The sequence below is a fragment of the Rhinoraja longicauda genome, chromosome 6 (assembly GCF_053455715.1).
Source record: "Rhinoraja longicauda isolate Sanriku21f chromosome 6, sRhiLon1.1, whole genome shotgun sequence".
NCBI lineage: Eukaryota > Metazoa > Chordata > Chondrichthyes > Rajiformes > Arhynchobatidae > Rhinoraja > Rhinoraja longicauda.
The window spans coordinates 10,926,857-10,937,778 of record NC_135958.1 but is presented as its reverse complement, the minus strand read 5'-3'; the positions used below and the strand labels follow the sequence as shown (position 1 = coordinate 10,937,778).

At 45.8% G+C, this 10,922-nt stretch overlaps 1 protein-coding gene across 1 annotated transcript in view; it reads right to left on the bottom strand.

Annotated features, from left to right (window-relative positions):
• znf536 (zinc finger protein 536) overlaps positions 1 to 124 on the bottom strand; it is a 429,810-nt gene extending 429,686 nt beyond the window's left edge. The window contains exon 1 of the mRNA XM_078400451.1: positions 1 to 124. This exon is cut by the window's left edge and continues 26 nt beyond it. The gene's annotated coding sequence lies outside the window, so the exon portion shown is untranslated.
• Between the last annotated feature and the right edge of the window lie 10,798 nt (positions 125 to 10,922).

Sequence of the window (10,922 nt, the reverse complement as noted above, 5' to 3'; positions counted from 1 at the left end):
GCGGGCTGTGGAAAGTGTGTTCTCGTGAAGATGTCGAGGTTAAATCCTCGCGGTCGGCGGGTCTCCCCGCGTCAGTCACCCCTCCGACGTGGAGGACAAGTAATCAGTGATAAAATGACGTTGATCTCCACTCTAACCTTGTCGCATCTTTAATGTAAATAAGCTCCTTCTTTTCGCAATTGGCGGCGTACAGACACAAATGTCTTCAAACTCAGCTCTCTGCAGCTCCAAACTAACGCAACACACCAATAGTGAACCGGAGAGCAACGTTCAAACGAGCCACACACCCCCCTCCTCCCAAAAAAAAATTTGTTTCAAATGAACATCAAAATATAATTTTCTTAATTAATCACGTAGCTAGCAGCGGCATTAGCATACGATAATTAAACTTGGAAGGGAGCCGCGCCATGGTGCACTGAGCGCCGGCGCTCCGGCTTCATTTGCGGGCATCCATCTCCAATTTTTCCACCACCAGTAAACTTCTTGGATAAACTTAAGGCTCAGTTAATTGCTGCTTTACTTTCCTCTCGGCTCCTCGGAGATGAGCGATAGGGAGAAGCGATACGAGGGCGCAGATTCCCCGGACACGCTGCGTTTCTGTGTTGCACGCAAAAAAAAATGTTACAGCAAAAGGCTGGAAAACGCAATTATGGATTCAGAGTCCCTTAGTTGACAAAAAAAAAAACTGGTGCCTCAATAGACGGCTTTGTTGTGGGATTATATAACGATTATGCTGTAATTATGAGGAAACGTTTAGTAATAAAAAATAAAGTATCAAAATACCGGAATGGACATGTTGGTTTTTTAGAGAGTGCGCTTGGATGTGACATTGGTAACGTGTAAAGAACAAGCAGGCATGATTTCGAAGGCTTGACAATGAATAAAGGCACGTCTGATGCGCATGATTAAATTCAACAGAGAGATCAGACAAGATGTCGAATAGAACCGTGTCATTCCTGCGTTCCTGCAGGTAGACCTGATTCCATCTTTGAACGACTGACTGGGCTGAAATTAAAACGCGAATGCACCTTATATTTTATCACATTGTTACATTCGGAAACATGGACTTTTATAAACACCGCTGATTATAATCATAATTAGGACGGGACTTGTTTTTTTAATTATTTTAAAACAAGAAAGCAAATCACCACCACGTTATTTTTGTTCAACTTCTACTTATTTGAAACCCTACTACGTTAAGGCGGGGAACTCTGATATTGGAGTTGTGTAAATGTCCTTCGCAGTGGGTGATAATGTCAGACTTTTAGAAACGGCCTGTAATAAGCGAGCCCCATTGTCTGAGATTCTTTGATTCGTCTCCCTGTTCGCCATAGAGTCAGAGACAGACACCGGTAAAGTGGTGTTTACCTCTAAAACAACACTTTACACCTCACCAAAGTTTCCTTACAACTCAAATAAAGGTGACGAGAAGGAAGAAAGCTAAATTTATATTCACGCCCAACACGCGGACTGTTACAATTTAAGAGAGACATTTTAAAAAAAAGCTGGAGTAACTCAGCGGGGCAGGCTGCATCTCTGGAGAGAAGGAATGGGTGACGTTTCGGGTCGAGACCCTTCTTCAGACTGAAGACTGAGTCTGAAGAAGTGTCTCGACCCGAAACGTCACCCATTCCTTCTCTCCAGAGATGCTGCCTGTCCCGCTGAGTTACTCCAGCATTTTCGTGTCTATCTTCGGTTTAAACCAGCATCATCTGCAAGTTCTTTCCTACACATTTCGACTGTTTCAACTTGTTGCTTCCCCCGAACTCCAAGTTCAAATGGAGAGGTGTTACTTGCAATAACGTGCCTTTCCTTCGACAATGGCCGGCAAGTATAACACTAACACTGACACCGCGTCAATAATAACACCACTCTCTGTAAGAATGATAACACAAAACAGTAAGACGGGCAATGGGGCATGCTTTATTCCCATTCTTCATGGCCCAACTGATCATTCCTCTACTCTTTTGAACTTGTTATTGTAAGCCAACTTGCGCTGCGGCGATTCGTTATCGGTGACAGGATCGACAAAGAAAGTGGGACGCGAGAGCAGATCGAAAGGAAGTTACCATATGGAATGAGCAAAGGCATTTTGAAACACACTGGCAGTATATGCAGTTCATTATCCCGAATCATAAACGACGCTCTAACCTTTTTTTTAAGTAGTTACATTTACCCCCCAAATTTAACCCCACAACGTGTGACCAGCCGAGACCCACACAGGAGCGCATCTCTTAAATTCGTCAGAGAGCAGACATGTAGTTGTGCGTGATTTAGACAGAGAGGGGAATTCATTTGGTGTTTTAAAACAGCGCGGGGCTGGGAAATAAGGGAGACACGGATGATAATGTATTCAGGAGGATGTAAAGTGTGACGGATAGTGGGTGGGGGGGGGGGGGGGGTGAGAGGGGGAGGTTTCTCACGTTTCCAATCGGAAGACCAGGACCCAGCGTGTCCATAAGATAATGTCACCCCACCTCCGCGACAATCAGTCTGAAGAAGGATCCCGACCCGAAACATCAATTGTCCATGTTCTCCACAGATGCTGCCTGACCCGCTGGGTTACTCCAGCACTCTGTGAAACATCACTTGTCCATGTTCTCCACAAATGCTGCCTGACCCTCTGAGTTACACCAGCACTCTGTGCCTTTTGTTTTATAATAACCTTTAATGCGTTTTAATGCATTAGACCATGCTAAGCAATGTTCATTTTTCAAAATTCTTAAGTTCATTAATTCTAGGAGCAGGATTCGGGAAATCAGGTAATCTCCGCCGATCTTGGCTGATCTATCTTTCCCTCTCAACCCCATTCTCCAGCCTTCTCCCCATAACCCCTGACACACGTACCAATCAGGAATCTGCCAACCTCCGCTTTAAAAATCCCCAATGACTTGGCCTCCACAGCCGTCTGTGGCAATGAATTCCACAGATTCACCACCTTCTGACTAAAGACGTTCCACCTCATCTCCTTCCTAAAGGAACGTCATTTTATTCTGAGGTTATGGTCTCTGGCATAGACTCTCCCATTAGAGGAAACTATCCACTTTGCTGCTGTAACACTGTAAATTTCCCCGGTGTGGGACGAATAAAGGAATATATATTATTAACTTTATCGTGGTTTATCACAGTTAAAGCCAAATTAAACTTTGCCCAAAGAGTAATTCTGTGGTTTTGCAACAACCTGCTCAGGTTTCGGTGCAATGTCTAACCGAGGTGTAATGCACAAACTTTAAACTCGACCCCTCGCTGTTTTTTCTCGAATGATCGGGACAACTAAGGGGTTTATACAGAGTTGAGTTTCAGCTCCAATAATTCCCCACACATCTCAGCACCTTGGTATCTACTCAAGTAGCGTTTTCCACGGCACCAGAACTGGATATTGGTCAGGCCCTTGGTCACCAATGTTGGCCAGGCCCTTGGTCACCAATATTCGCCAGGCCCTTGATCACCAATGTTGGCCAGGCCCTTGATCACCAATGTTGGCCAGGCCCTTGGTCACTAATGTTGGCCAGGCCCTTGCTCACCAATGATGGCCACGCCCTTGGTCACCAATGTTGGCCAGGCGCTTGATCACCAATGTTGGCCAGGCCCTTGGTCACCAATGTTGGCCAGGCCCTTGCTCACCAATGTTGGCCAGGCCCTTGGTCACCAATGTTGGCCAGGCCCTTGGACACCAATGTTGGCCAGGCCCTTGGTCACCAATGTTGGCCAGGCCCTTGGTCACCAGTGTTGGCCAGGCCCTTGATCACCAATGTTGGCCAGGCCCTTGGTCAACAATGTTGGCCAGGCCCTTGGTCACCAATGTTGGCCAGGCCCTTGGTCACCAATGTTGGCCAGGCCCTTGGACACCAATGTTGGCCAGGCCCTTGGTCACCAATGTTGGCCAGGCCCTTGGTCACCAATGTTGGCCAGGCCCATGGTCACCAATGTTGGCCAGGCCCTTGGTCACCAATGTTGGCCAGGCCCTTGGTCACCAATGTTGGACAGGCCCTTGGTCACCAATGTTGGCCAGGCCCTTGGTCATCAATGTTGGCCAGGCCCTTGGTCACCAATGTTGGCCAGGCCCTTGGTCACCAATGTTGGCCAGGCCCTTGGTCACCAGTGTTGGCCAGGCCCTTGTTCACCAATGTTGGCCAGGCCCTTGGTCACCAATGTTGGCCAGGCCCTTGGTCACCAATGTTGGCCAGGCCCTTGGACACCAATGTTGGCCAGGCCCTTGGTCACCAATGTTGGCCAGGCCCTTGGTCACCAATGTTGGCCAGGCCCTTGGTCACCAATGTTGGCCAGGCCCTTGGTCACCAATGTTGGCCAGGCCCTTGGTCACCAGAATTTGGCAAAGAAGGAACTGCAGATGCTGGCCAGGCAGCACCTCTGGAGAAAAGGAATTGGTGACGTTTCGTATCTGAAGAAGGGTCCTGACCCAAAACGTCACCTATTTTTTGTTTCGCATAGGAAGGAACTACAGATGCCGGTTTTTCACCGAGAATAGACACAAAAATGCCGGAGTGACTCAGCTGGACAGGCAGCATCTCTGGGTGACATTTCGGGTCGAGACCCTTCTTCAGATCATTCCTTCTCTCCAGAGATGCTGCCTGTCCCGCTGAGTTACTCCAGCTTCTTTGTGTCTATCTTCGATTTAAACCAGCATCTGCAGCTCCTTCTTACACACTAACTGTTCAGTCCCCGTCTGATTGATCCAACATACATCAACAAATAGAGGACGAAGGCGGGCACAGGCCGGAGTTCAAGACGCATTCATAACGACCTTGAGGCATGTCCTTATTGCTGCTTGTCAGTAACTTTGACTCAACTGCCTGGAGCACGATGTCTGGAAAGTTACTGGAAATTGAACTTGTACAAGACGCGAGGGGAAGTGATGAGCGGTCAGAGGAAAGAGCGGAATTGCACAGGTTATAGGCGTGGACCCGATGGACCGAATGGTCATGGTCTCTCTCTCTCTCTCTCTCTCTCTCTCTCTCTCTCTCTCTCTCTCTCTCTCTCTCTCTCTCTCTCTCTCACTCTCTCTCTGTCTCTCCCTCTCTCTCTTCTCCCCCCTCTCTCTGTGCCTCTCTTTCTGTCTGTCCCTCTCTCTCTGTCTCTCCCTCTCCGTCTGTCTCTCCCTCCCTGCCTCTCCCTCCCTGCCTCTCCCTCTCTGTCTCTCTCTCTCTGTCTCTGTCTCTCTCCCTCTGTCTCTCTCTGCATCTCTCTCTCTGTCTCTCTCTCTCTGTCCCCCCCCTCTCTCTCTCTCTCTCTCTCTCTCTCTCTCTCTCTCTCTCTCTCTCTCTCTCTCTCGCTCTCTCTCTCTCTGTCTCTCTCTGTCTGTCTCTGTCTCTGTCTCGCTGTCTCTCTCTTGTCTGTCTGTCTCTCTCTCTCTCTGTCCCTATCTCTCTCTGTCTCTCTCTCTATCTCTCTCTCTCTCTCTCTCTATCTCTCTCTCTCTCTCTGTGTGTCTCTCTCCGTCTCTCTCTATGTCTCTGTCTCTCTCTCTCTCTGTCTCTCTCTCTCTCTGTCTCTCCCTCTCTCTCTGTCTGTACCGTAAGCATTCTACTTTGCGATTCTGATTCAATGTGCCAACGCTTAATTGTAAAGAGGAACGCGGGAAGCGGATTTGTAACCGGCGCAAGGCCATCCCCTTCGAGTGAACGAGTATCCCCATTGGTGCATTAACCCAAGAAGGGTTGCAGTAATTAGTCCTGCGTTTAAAAGTTCGACTTTGTGTGAATTTTGCATTCTGAGAGCGTTGGGGAATTAAGTGCTGGGGAAAAGACAGGCATAGACAATTCAAAATGCAACTCGATCCAAAATATGATTTGAATAAGTGTAGAAGTGGAGTACAGCTACATTAACGTGCGCCGGTATGTGTTGGTGTAAAATAGTGCATCAGAAACTAGTTGTTCCGGACTTGGCTTTCCGAGCGTTAGATGCTTTTCTTTACACGCAAACTTTTGTTTAAGTTGCATCTCTTTGGATGGGATAGTGAACTCTCTGCAGTACAGCGCCGTACATAGCTTCCAGTCGGAGACTATACAGGAAGGAGCGTTTCTACTACCCTGGCATCCCCTCTCTCGATCCCTCCCCCCCCCCCCCCTCCCCCCCCCCCCCCCATCCTCCCCCACCCAAGTCACACCAGCTTCTCACTTTCACCCAACAAACAACTAACAATGGCCTGTTTCCTTTGTCGTCGTTAAGTTTTTGCATATCATTTCATTCATTGTTCTTTATCTCTCCACATCACCGTCTATATCTCTCGTTTCCCTTATCCCTAACCAGTCTGAAGAAGGGTCTCGACCCGAAACGTCACCCATTCCTTCTCTCCAGAGATGCTGCCTGTCCAACTGAGTAACTCCAGCACTTTGCGCCTATCTTTGGTTAAAACTTGAACCAAATGATCTTCGGTCTGCGTAGGAAGGAACTGCAGACGCTGGTTAAAACCGAAGATAGACACAAAATGCTGGAGTAACTCAGCGGGACAGGCAGCTTCTCTGGAGAGAAGGGGTGGGTGGCGTTTCGGGTGGAGACGCTTCTTCAGACACTCCAGCATTTTGCAGTTTGCATCTGCAGTTCCTTCCTACACAGTTGGCCTCTCGAGTTGCTCACCAGCTACCTCCATGAGATTGCTAATTTGCCATCAAGTGAGGGGGGGACTTTAAACCCTCGGGGTTTGGAACCAAAACATTGATTAAGGCTGGCTGAACACATTCCACATCCCGGCTCAGGGATGTTCACCCGTGCAGTCACGGAGGTGAAAAGCCAACTCTATCCGTGTGCTGTAACCTGTCGCCGCACCAAGCGACGTGAATGCAGCCTCGCTGACAAAGGCCTCGACTGCCGCAGCCCAGAGGAAGATTTCTTTACCTCATCTGTATTCAAAGGAGACAGCGAACAATAAAAGTTACAGCAACGGGGAATTTGCTTAATTAAGACAGAGACCGCGATGATTTCACAAAGCAAGCAACACGTGTGTGCGCTGGCATGCCAGTCGCGTGTTCGTTACATGTTAGTCGTGTGTTCAGTTGCATGTTAGTCGTGTGTTCAGTTGCATGTTAGTCGTGTGTTCAGTTACATGTTAGTCGTGTGATCAGTTACATGTTATTCGAGTGTACAGTTGCATGTAAGTCGTGTGTTCAGTTGCATGTTAGTCGTGTGTTCAGCTGCATGTTAGTCGTGTGTTCAGTTGCATGTTGGTCGTGTGTTCAGTTGCATGTTAGTTGTGTGTCCAGTTGCATGTTAGTCGCGTGTTCAGCTGCATGTTAGTCGTGTGTCCAGTTGCATGTAAGTTGTGTGTTCAGTTGCATGCATTGGAGCTTCTGAAAATGGTGATTGACAATCATTATTAGAATGGTGCAGATAACGATATCATTAGCTGTTGCCTATTTATAGTTCCCCATAAATAGCATCAGTCAGCATCACTGGTGTTGCTGCTGTATCCGTGGTGGAACAATTAGATGCAAGGTTGAAGCATGGATTTCATTACCATCCAATGGTCGTTGCCGGGCCTTGTGTAGGAAGGAACTGCAGGTGCTGGCTTCTGTTTAACTTTTCAGAAACAGTCTGTGTCCACCATCAGGAACTAATGCGTTCGGAATGGCCACAACGCCACGATTCTAAAGTGTAGAAGGGATACTTGGAGTTTGAAACTTCTTGCTGCTAAACTTTGTTTCCCACTAATTCAAACTTTGAACAATCTAATTCCCACTCATTTTGGAAACGGCAAAATTATTGGAGAAAAAAAAGTTTAGCAGCAAGAAGTCTCAAGCTCCAGTATCATGTAAACGGCGCCTTTAGACATGTGAACTCTACGGGTTGTGTCCTCCTGTAGTTTAAGAAAATAACTGCAGATGCTGGTACAAATCGAAGGTATTTATTCACAAAATGCTGGAGTAACTCAGCAGGTCAGGCAGCATCTCAGGAGAGAAGGAATGGGTGACGTTTCGGGTCGAGACCCTTCTCTCCTGACCCTGCCTGACCTGCTGAGTTACTCCAGCATTTTATATAACATATAACAACTACAGCATGGAAACAGGCCTGTCCGGCCCTACCAGTCCACGCCGACCATTCTCCCTGACCTAGTCTCGTCTACCTGCACTCAGACCATAACCCTCCAATCCCCTCCTATCCATATACCTATCCAATTTACTCTTAAATAATAAAATCGAGCCAGCCTCCACCACTTCCACCGGAAGCCCATTCCATACAGCCACAACCCTCTGAGTAAAGAAGTTCCCCCTCATGTTACCCCTAAACCTTTGTCCCTCAATTGATTTTGTGAATAAGTGTTCTCCTGTAGTCTCTGCATTCTAACATCACGCTGCCATTACATGCAAACGTCGTAGACCCTAGGGACTACTTTCAGAAGAAGGTGGAACCACAACCTATTGTAACTGGTTCTTCAAATCTGAACTATATCCACAAAAATGTTGCTGTCAGCCGATGCACGGAAACCCAACGCGTTCTTGCAGTCTGAAGAAGGGTCTCGACCCATTCCTTCTCTCCAGAGATGCTGTCTGTCCCACTGAGTTACTCCAGCATTTTTGTGTCTATCTGCGTTCTCACATCCAATGTCTTTACTTGGATGGTATCCGTATATTTCCAGTAAATGTTAACGGATTTTAATCCTGTTGCCTTAAACGTTCACACTTATGCAAAGGCGAAGGCATGGGTTAGGGGGAGTTTACATATTTGATAAGGTTATTGGCAAAAGTATGAATATTAGACACCACGTATAAACAGCAGAAGGTGCACATTCTAAACTTTGCAAGTTTTCCCGGAATCAACTATTTGTTACATTAAAAATATCAGCTTTGTACGGTGGGGTTTTAAAGCATACACTTCGTAAGGTTTACTTACACGGCTCTGAAAGCAGGTTGAATTAGCAGGTGCGGCTTAAATTGGTAGTTAGAGTGGACTTTCAGAAGTAACATGCCTGCTGCCTTTATATAGTCCTTCTTCATAAAATCCATTAAACTCGGATCAGAGTCATTTGTACAAATTCTAGCGCAGCAAGAACCTTATCTTGATTCCACCGAATGGATTGAGAGATCAGTATCGTTATATCTCAGAAATAAACCCTATTTCTGATTTATTTTTTTAAAGGAGCAAAGGAAAATTAGAAGAGAATAATACATATTTTAATTTAATGTGAATCTTTTTAGCAGCTTTGCTTTCACCTGTGACAATTCCTCCTGGCCCCACATCCTCCACCTTCACTGGCTCATGCAAGATCACATTATGTCTACAGGGCCTAATGGAGATTAATGTACCTCTATACTGCCCTGTCACATTAGATCAACAGAGTGATTTTCAATAAAATATATCCCCACTTTTAATGTGCAAGGAAAATAGTTTTTGATGCACACGGATTCAAAAGTGGCAGCTGAACATTGGAACCAAGTACCAAAGTGGGATAACTCGTGTGGGTGCCTGTCAGATTAGTGTCAGTCACATCCCATGGATCTAAGCACAGGGAAGGGATATCACACCGGGGGCAAGTGTGTTTGAAGAAGGGTCTCGACCCGGAACGTTACCTATTCCTTTCCTCCAGAGATGCTTCCTGACCCGCTGAGTTACTCCAGCTTTTAGTGTCTTTCTTCGGTTTAAGCCAGCATCGGCAGTTCCCTCCTGCACACGGTTACTTTAAAGATAGGTGTGAACACCTCTGAGCATGACATCATTGGATGTTTAGATGCTGAGAATGTATGAAGAGTTTTTGCACAGTTTTTGTTTTATATATTTTTTTAAATTCTGAATAAAGTTTATTTTTGAAATAAAATAATTAAACTTGGAATGGTGCAAGACCACCTTGGCGTGGTCAGGATGACATCCTGTCCCTCTGTTACTCTACAATTTTGTTGCAGTGACCTTTCAAAGGCGAATATTAAGGAACAGTCACTAGGAGAAGGTGTTTCAGCAAATGCAGCCACAGTGTAGTTCAGCACAGGACACTCTTCTGTATAACGGAAATCTCTTTAATAAGATGTTTCATTAAAATGGAAATTTAATCTATCTAATTCATAACTAGTACAACTATCATCCAAATTAACAAATTAAACAAACAAGGTCCAGATCAAATGAAAGCAAACTCTTGTTTCTTGTGGGTAGATAAGAAATGCTGGAGTAACTCAGCGGATCAGGCAGCATCTCTGGAGAGAAGGAATGGGTGATGTTTCGGATCGAGACTGAATGCGCATTATTAAATGGATTGTTTCCTCAGAAGTAATGAGAAAGATCCAATAGTTAATAAATTATGCATTTAAGAACATTGTAAGGGGAAGCTTCAGACAATAAAGATGAAGGATAATGTACAATATAAACTATTCAAAAGTAATAGCGTTTTATTGGAGACGAAAGAAACTGCAGATGTTGGCATCTCGAGGGAAAAAAAGTGTTGAAGGAACTCAACAGGCCAGGAGGCATCTGGGAGGGAATGGAGGCCAATTTACTGGATGTATTCACGAGAGAGTTGGATATAGCTCTCAGGGCTAATGGGATCAAGGGATATGTGGAGAGGGAAGGAACGGGGTACTGATTCTGGATGATCAGCCATGATCATATTGAACGGCGGTGCTGGCTCGAAGAACCGAATGGCCTACTTCTGCACCTATTTTCACATGTTTTTTATGTTTCAGTGTTTCTATGAAACTGTTTAGGAAGCACTAGCTTTAAAACACTGATTTAGGGAACATTACCACCTTGCTTCATGAGGTTTGAAACTTGCAGTGAATATTACAAAGACCTGGCTTCCAACAGCAACTTGTGGTCACTTATCAGAACTTGGTCGACAGCCCTAACTGGATGTCAGCAAATTCTATTTTTATTTCAGAATTTAATTTGGTATATCACATGAGCCATGGAGCATATAATAGGATGCAATTTAATCAAGGAGTTAGAGTGATGATCAAAAGCAGATGCACTGTGCTTATTTT